Genomic DNA, 7562 nt, shown 5'->3' on the forward strand with positions numbered 1-7562 from the left:
TCAGTGTAAATGTCACGCAGCAGCTTTTAATAAATGAATGTTCAGATTGTTAGATTGCGAAGTACATTGTGAGTTCTGTGCGCCTCCCCCCAACCCTTCCCAATCCGGCTTCGAATTCCCCCATCCCCCCATTCCAGCACACACATCACACCTCGCCGCAAGTTACAAATATGTTACATATTCAGAGTGATCTCTCCACGGCGCCTGCGGGAGGGGTACTCTCAGAGTTTAATATCTACCTCGCCGAGGTCTGCGGGGCGCCTGGGCCGTCGGCTGGCACCAGGACCAGGAAAAAGACCTGACGGGACCTGCTCTGCGGAGGCATCTTTTACAAACTCACCCTGGAATCTCTGAGAGACATTCCCTTTGGGAAGAGGGTCCTGAAAGCGCAGAGCTAGGAGGCGGGACCTCCAGTTCTCGGCGGAGGGGCTCCAGTTAAGAGTATTTTAATTGTTTCACACCGGCCCTCCCAAATCTTAAAAACCTAACCAATTGAAGGCGCACACACACAAAAGGGGGAAGGGAAGCAAAATCAATCCGCCGAGTTCAAAGCGCAGTGTCGCGGGAGGAGGCTGCAGGGTGCTCGGCGCAGGGCCGAGTGAGCAGCGGAGGGCCTCAGCGACCGCGCCGAGACTGCGGCTCCCACCCGGCAGACATCCAGTGGGCTGTGTGTGTTTGTGTGCATGGTGGGGGGCGTCACGCCCTAATCCAGCCCGCCGCTTGCCTGTCTCTCCTCCCCTGCCAGCCAGCAGCCGCCCATCCTCAGAGAGAAAAATGTGAGTGTGAGCACATTACGCACCATTAGGGACACACTACGGTTTTAATGTGGCCTAATTAGTGCCGCTAACCGAACAAATATTATTATATTGAATAATGATAATACGATGAAAATATTAATGCTTTTGAACTTTGCACGTGGGAGCCGTTCTCTCAGTTCTCATGGGATACCCCAAGCACGCTCAGACCCACTAGCAGATGCGGTCGGGCGCACCTCCAGGAAGGCGAGCTCACAGCTCAAGAGATACGTGTGTCATCGCAGGCACAGAAACAACACCCCGGGCCACGCCACAAGTCCCTCACCCACATATCGCCCACCACGCAAAAGACCTTCTTCCAATGGCATTCTCTTTTTCTCTGTAAGAAGCCGTTAAAAGCAAACCAGACAGGAGTCCGCTAGGGTCTCTCTTTACTGCGCTTCTACTTGGCACCCCAGGAATGTTGCAGTGGGCCCTCCGAGTGTGTTTAGTCTTCACAGTGGCCGCCAGGCAGGTGGAGTTGCGGAAGAAGGACCCACTCAATTAGCATTTAAATTCACAGCCCCTTCTTATTGCCAAATGTTTCTCCCCCGGGTATTTGGTGAAAAACAAGAATTTAACAATTAGGAAATGCGGAAAGCTCCTCAAAATAGGGGTTCGAAATCTTAATTCTCTTACCGATTTTGGTGGGCCAGGGGGGTGGGGAAGCGCGCGTGGGCCGGATGGGAGGCACGTCTTGGCTGGCGTGCACCCTCGCCCCCGACGCCCAGCGCACCACCTCACTCTTCCCTTCTTGCACCCCCATCACCTTCTTATGGAGCCCCGGGAGACAGAGCCACAGGAGGGTTAGCAGTCCTGTTCTTGCTGCCTGAAGGCAGGTCCAGCTCTTTCCTGGTTGCTGAGCTGCACCAGGGCCAGGGCCTAAGCAGGGTTTTCAGAATGAGTCGTTGGGTGTGTTCCGGGAAATAGGGATGCAGGATCCCGGCCCTAGAGCGCCCCCCTCGGGCTGAACTGCCTTCTACCCCTGCTGGGGGCCCACAGGTCACATCCCCCCGCTTTCTGGGAGTTCCTTCCAGGAGGAAACGTCGGTGTTAGGTGCTGCTGAATGAGTTGTTCTTCCACGCAACTATTTCTCCCTGGGCAGTGTGTCTGGACCAGAAGTCGCCGCTTAGGCACTTGTCCAGTGGCTTATTCTGTAGACCTGCGAGAGACTGAGAAAGCTGACTGAGGCTGCGCCCCACCTCTGCGCCCCTCTGCTTCGCACTGTATCTGGGAACGTGGCCCCGCCTGCACCAAAGGCAGAAAACGGGGCAGGGAGCTTTCAATTTGTTCCATTGATGGCTCTAACTTAATAAGGCGATTGATTAGCACTCAAAGTGCCGTTTTAATTAGCCGCTTGTTAATTAACATCGCAAATGAATTTATCCTTCTCTGACTGGCATCTTTGCTCAGCGCTCTGAGGCTTTGGTTTCTTCTCTGCGTTGGCCCCTACATTCCCTCTTTCTTAGCCTCAGGAGTTGATAGGCTTCAGAGTTTTCTGTTTATGTATGACATGGCTGTGTCACACCCTTTAATTTCTCCAGGAGCCGGCCTTCAATGGACAATGGTTCAGCTTAGGAGGAGTGAAACAAAATCCTTCCCATGTCCCCCTCAGCTCTTCCTTCAATTGCCTTCACCTTGTCACCTTCCCAATCTCCATACCTGAATTGGGTCTGCTAAGGTCACCAAACCGTCCATGATTTGAAAATCTAGAAAGAAGGAAACAAGAGTGCCTGTGGGGAAAAGAGGATAAAGTCCTTGAGGGGACTGGATCACCTCTTGAGATCAAATATAAGACTGTGTAACCGGCTGTATATGCTGCTGCCCAGGCCTGTAAACACGTGCAGTTAGTTCCTTTTCCCTTCAAAGTGTCAAAGAGTGTTTTGTCTCTTCCTGCTGGACCCAGAGGAGACCCCCTAGAGCCAACGTATGTCTACAGATTGCAGCCCAGCCCTACAGTCAGGAGATTAAAACTTTGGACAATTCATGGACATCCTTGCACCATTTTTGTAGAGAAATTTGCACCATTTTTGTAGAGGGATGTCTCAGCTACCATAGAAATCCCTCTACATCCCACTACTTGAGATGCACTCATGACTGAACACACACTTCATTTCCTTTGGAAAGCTTTACTATTCCCCCAACTTGTTCCAATGTAAGACTCCCCACTCTCTTTCTCACCCCCACTGTAGCAGGTTCTAATTTGTATCAGTGTATTTATGACAGTTTTCTAGCACAAGTTCTTGTCAAACCTGAGGTGAGTTGGTGTCCCAGTCTCAAGCACCTGGCATAGAATGAGCATTCAATAATGTTTATCGATTGAGTGAATGAACAAAATGAATGAGGGAAGGAAGAAGTGAAAGCAAATATAGCTACTGGGTGTTGCTTATGCTAGAAATCATTGCCACTTTTGTGTGTAGTATTTCGCAAACTCTGCTTTACATTTTGTAAAGAGCTCTTACATAGAAGGTCTTATTTAGTCATTCAACTCACCCTGTTCTAAGGAAGAACTAGTCTCCTCTTTAGTGGAGGAGGAATTTGGTAATCGAAAGGTTAAGTGCCTTGCCCACGAACACAGAAAGTGGTAAAATGAGATGAAAACTCTCTTCTCCAGTGTTCTGTCCTCTACATTTCTGCTTACTTTCCTGTGGTTTGCCTCTGTACAACACACATCTAACTCCCAAGGAGAGCCAACTTCCTTCCAAACTGCTCATCTTTAAAATTTGGTGAAGCTTATAGCTCTTGCAAATTGTATTATGATATCAGAACTACCTCTCAAAGCTTTCATTCCACTAGAACAATTAATAATTACACAGATTATCATTTTAACTTGTTCCTGTTAACATACTTTTCAGTTACCTCTTTTTTTCTTTCATTTTATCTTTCTCCATCTGCTCCCAACTCCACTCTCCCACTTTCAATTTATTTAAGGGACTCAGTTCCGTTCTTTTCATATCTTTGTCTCTGTTTTCTTTTTGGTCAGCAGAGCTGCCAGCATATTTCTCTTTAATGTATTATTTTTTCTAAGTAAGTATGTATCAAATTCTAAAGTAGTTGAAAAGATATTGATAAATTGAAAAAAAAAAAAAGAAAGGAAACTTCCGACGTTTCTGTAGCTTTGAAATGGCGAGAGGTCAGACAATCGTCGGGCAGACAGCCTCAGAAGGTGGAGAGCTCATTTGTGTATCTTGCATCTTTTATAGAAAGAAACAATAGCACCTCCCTCGGTTCGGAGCTCTTGGCGCCGCCCAGTGGAGTGAAGCGTCTTTGCACGTCATTCCCCTCACTTGGCATTGTCATCATGTTGACCCTTAAAAACGTTCAAATTAAATATGATAGGAAGAAACACCAGCTCCACGTTCATCACAATGTGTGAGTGAATTTCTTCAAAGTTAAGTTTCATTTTTAAAAAACTGAATGCCCTAGTTTAAACACAATCTCAAATACTAAATCTAGATGGTGAAAGTGGATCATAGAGAGTTTAGGAACAAAATTTGCTAAATATTCAAGTGTTTCAATCATTCTCTGAGGTGGGAAAGGAGCATCTTTGATGCTGACCGGCAGTGATGTGTCCTTCAGAGCCGGGAAGGAAAAATTTGTTCTCTGTTACCCACAGTTGGCAACAACTGCTTTCTAGGCCAAAATTCCAAAATCTTCCAAATATTAAAAAAGTTTATCTTTTTCTCTTCCCCTTCTCCTAAGGAAATGAGGGCCTGAAAGTGACTGATTATATTTAAACTCATGTCAGTTTAGAGACTCTATTTATTTGTATTTTAAATCCAGTGAGAAAATCTAAGATTAAATCCAGTTAAAGCATTTTCTTTCGTTTAGAAATATGATATATCTGCACCCTGTTGTGTTTCTGAATTGTGATTTTTTAAAAATGAAAAGTGAATTATGTTTGTCAGAATATGCATGACTTCTTGGATGTATACATTATATACTTTCAGAAAAAAAAAATTCAAGGGAGGAATGTGTCTGGGGAAAAAAAAACTGAGAAAAGTTAAACAAAACTCCAGCTCTGAAAAAAAGTTTTTCCATTACGTTTGTAATTTGGTCTTCAAGTCCATTTTGTGAATCTTCAGGCCACCACTAACATAGCAGCCTTGATAAAAGTTAAGGTCGTGTTTTCCCCTCACCTGGAAGCTGATCTAACACCCACCCAGAGAACTCTTCTGTGATATTAACCTTTTCTTAAGAAAATATGATCTGAGACATTCACAAAGTGGGGCCTACTGGGTTCCTGTTTGCTTCGCTTTAGAGTTGTCACAAAACACGCACTCCCCTGCCCCCAACACTTCGACTTTTCTCTCTCCTTCTCTTTTAAGATTTCATTTTTTCGTAGGGTCATATCTCCATCGTCTCCCCTGCCAATGCTGTGAATTATTCCAAGCAAAAAAAAAAAAAAAACCCTGTCGAACCGCCTAATACAAGCTGTGCGATCAGCCTTTTGAGCTCTTGAGTCATTTTAGGCGTCGGAACAAAACAAAAACAGGCTTAAATGAATTATTTATCAAGGTCGAGAATAATTGATTTGTGCAGTGCCGTAAGTTCTGGATTTTAAATTTGTTTCATCCCCCTCCCCACTTCCCATCCTGAATACGCAGCGTGGGAGTTCGAGTTGGAACCCCCCCCCAGGGCTAGGAGAAAACGCACCACATTCGGGAAGTTGGTGGATGATGATGTTGGAATGGGAAGAACCCTAATCGATATTTGAAGAGGGAAGAGTAGGTAGCGTCCACCTGCAGTCTCGGGCAGCCCTAGAGCCTTTCCTGTCCTCCCCACAGCGGTCCACTGTGACAGAGGCGCGGGGCGCTTAGGCTGCGAAGCTGTGCAGCGCCGGGCCCTGCGGCATCGGATAAGTCCCCTCCGCAAGTCCACCGTCTGTGGTTCCGTAACCGCGGCCGAAGGCAGAGGCCGAGCCCGCGAGCTCTCCGGAGGGTCTCTCGGGCCAGCACTCAGTTCCCGCGCCAGAGGCGTTTGATCCAACCCAGTTCCAGCCCAGAGTGGCCCGACCCCACCGGGGAGCCCAGTCACCCGTTCCCGAGGGCCTCCCGGCACCCCTCTGGCCAGCGTCGGCCCCTGCCGGGATGGAGCACTTCCCGAGTCCCCGCCTCAGCTCACCAACCCAGTCTCCTCCGCCAAACTCCCCTCGCCTTCCGAGAAGTGCGAGAGCTGCCCGGATTGTGCATCTCCTCGCCTCCATCCCTTCAATCCCCGCTGTTCTCTCGGAACAGCCCTAGGAAAAATGGCACGAAGACGATGAGAAACAGCTCAACCCACCCTCCAAATAGTGCTGTTTTTTTTTTCTGGGTCAAATACACCGATTTCCCTAGGAAAACGCAGGCAGGATGAGTCGGCCAGCTACCTCCTTCCGGACCCAGGGCTCACACAGAAGCAGTTCCGACCAAAAGGCAAAATCTTGTCCCAGGAGGTCATTTGCCTCCCTGACACCCCTCCCTTCGTCCTCAACAGATAAAAGCTGTGGCCCAGAAAGCGACCTCCAGAACTGCAACTAAACCCCAGATTTCGGCCTAGCCTTTGGAGACGTTAAAGGCCACTCGAACATCATTCCAGACCTAGTCACGGAAGCGATGCCCGCCTCGTAGATTCATAGGGTTCTTAAAATGGTAATTTGGAGTAAAATGTAACTCAAAGAACTTTGAATCATTCATTAGCACCTTATAATTACTCTGCTAATTAGGTTGACACGGCACTTAATCAGGAGTAATATGCCGTCTTGTCACTGGCACTTCCCATTACTCTGACATTCAACAAGAGACAGGTTGGAGACGTCCTAGAGAAAATAACGCAAGTTGATACCCTCCAACGAGGCGTCACAGTCATGCTCCGGGTCCCAAGCGGATCCACAGTGACTGTTTCCTTTCCAAATGAGCGCTCGCTGAAAGGGGCCAGGGGCCAGGGTTGGACGGACTGCCGGGGGGCGCTGCAGGGGCGCGGGCTGCAGACCAGCCGCTATGGGTCCTGAGCCCCGCGCCCGCCCGACACCGCAGTGAACCGTAGCTGCCCTCGCCACCAGAGAACGCCTCGGGCATTAGCTCCCCTGTTCGGGAGAAAGCGTCTGGCCAGGCATTTCTTCCAGCACGGGCTCTCACTGGAGACCAGGCTGGGTCCCCGGCTTGGAGCTTCAGGTCTCGTCCTCCCCTAGAGTGCTTGGTGGACGCGGACCCGGCTGTGTCCCTCTCAGGGACCCGCCGCCCGCCAGGCCGAGCCCGAGCGCCTGGGTTCGTTGGGGGAGAAATCAGAGCCCAGAGCCCGCCCGCCAGCTTATGCAAGGCTCTGGCGCCTGAAGTGACACACTTTTCTGTGAATTCCTTCAGGGACCCCCTTCCTCCTCTCTTACTGTCTTCGCACTATTCCCGCGCGCGTTTGGGGAGGCTGCGAGGGCGGCCGCGCTGGAGCTTAAAGGTAAGTCCCTACCCGTCGTCTTTCCCTCTCTCTTCTGACTTAAGAAAACGGGCAAAGCCTTGCTACTTTTGTTTTTTTCTTTCTCCCCTTTGGTTCCCTTTCTCTGGTCTCCCTCTGATCTCTTCCCCGCCTCTCCCTTTGCCCTGCACTCGTGATTGTGGACACCGGTACCACTTGACTCGGAGTTCGGCTCAGGGATGCGGGCGCAGGGATGTGCGGCTTCTCAAAAGAGCAGCGAAGTCCGAGCCGAGTCCGCTGACCGACTCGCAAGCGCTGCGCCTATTGGCTCCCGGCACGTCGGCGTCCCTCGCTCGCGCGGGCGCGGCCAATGGGGGCGCG

The sequence above is a fragment of the Colobus angolensis genome, unplaced genomic scaffold (assembly GCF_000951035.1).
Source record: "Colobus angolensis palliatus isolate OR3802 unplaced genomic scaffold, Cang.pa_1.0 Scaffold41, whole genome shotgun sequence".
NCBI lineage: Eukaryota > Metazoa > Chordata > Mammalia > Primates > Cercopithecidae > Colobus > Colobus angolensis.